Source organism: Morone saxatilis, unplaced genomic scaffold (assembly GCF_004916995.1).
Source record: "Morone saxatilis isolate NCDOM2014 unplaced genomic scaffold, NCSU_SB_2.0 Contig23, whole genome shotgun sequence".
NCBI lineage: Eukaryota > Metazoa > Chordata > Actinopteri > Moronidae > Morone > Morone saxatilis.
In genome coordinates this window covers 13,148,625-13,149,482 of record NW_023339796.1, presented here as the reverse complement: position 1 = coordinate 13,149,482, position 858 = coordinate 13,148,625, and positions in this window count along the sequence as shown.

The following is an 858-nucleotide window of genomic DNA, read 5'->3' as shown; positions in this document are numbered from 1 at the left end:
GGGTGGGGGTTGGGGGGGGGGCGTGCCAGATGGAGATTGCAGGGCTAACTGAGAGACTGGGCATTGTCTGGCCATCCTCAGCATCCCTCTAACTCGTGTCTGTCTATCATTAAGTCCTGCATGGGGCCTAGGTCAGTGGGTTTATCTGCCGGTTCCACTCGCTCCGCCGTGTTCTCACACTCCTTAGCAAAGGTTCTTACAGGCGTGGGGAGAGGGCTGATAAGAGCCGACAGGACCAACAGATTCACCATCTCGGAGCAGAGTTCAAACTAGGGCACAGAATCCTGGTGTCGGCGTAGAGATTTTTTTCCCTGATTATCACTTCTTATCACTGGTGCACAGGCACAGCCAGAGATCTGAAGCTGTACAAAGGAAATAAATCTTGGTTTCTGAGGAGAAACGAGGTGCACCAGTTAGATGTGTTGAGGGTGCAGCAATAGGAAAGCACAGTTCAAACAGTGTTTGAGCTGAATTAAGCCTGCCTGCCTAATCCCTGTAAGCCTGCAGCAGCACTCTGCACTAGAATCAGCTTGTTTATCACACTGTTTTCACCAACCAAGCCTTTCACATTGGATTGTCCTCCCATAACTCATCGATGTAAAATGCTATTCTTGTTTGTTAATCTCTACAAAACCTGTCAATTGAGCAACCCATTTCTCTCAACCTAGCTTTATTTTGCTCTCCATTCTCACTCTCTTCCGTTAACTTGAGGCATTTTTCCCCCTATCTCATCGCTTCTCTCTCCCTTTGCCACAGTTGACATCGGCTGCAACAGTTGGAGTACACAGAGGTGCACTTTGATTTAAAAGTAAATGAAAGTGGCACACCGTTTCTGTTTCCAGGCAACCATGTCACAGG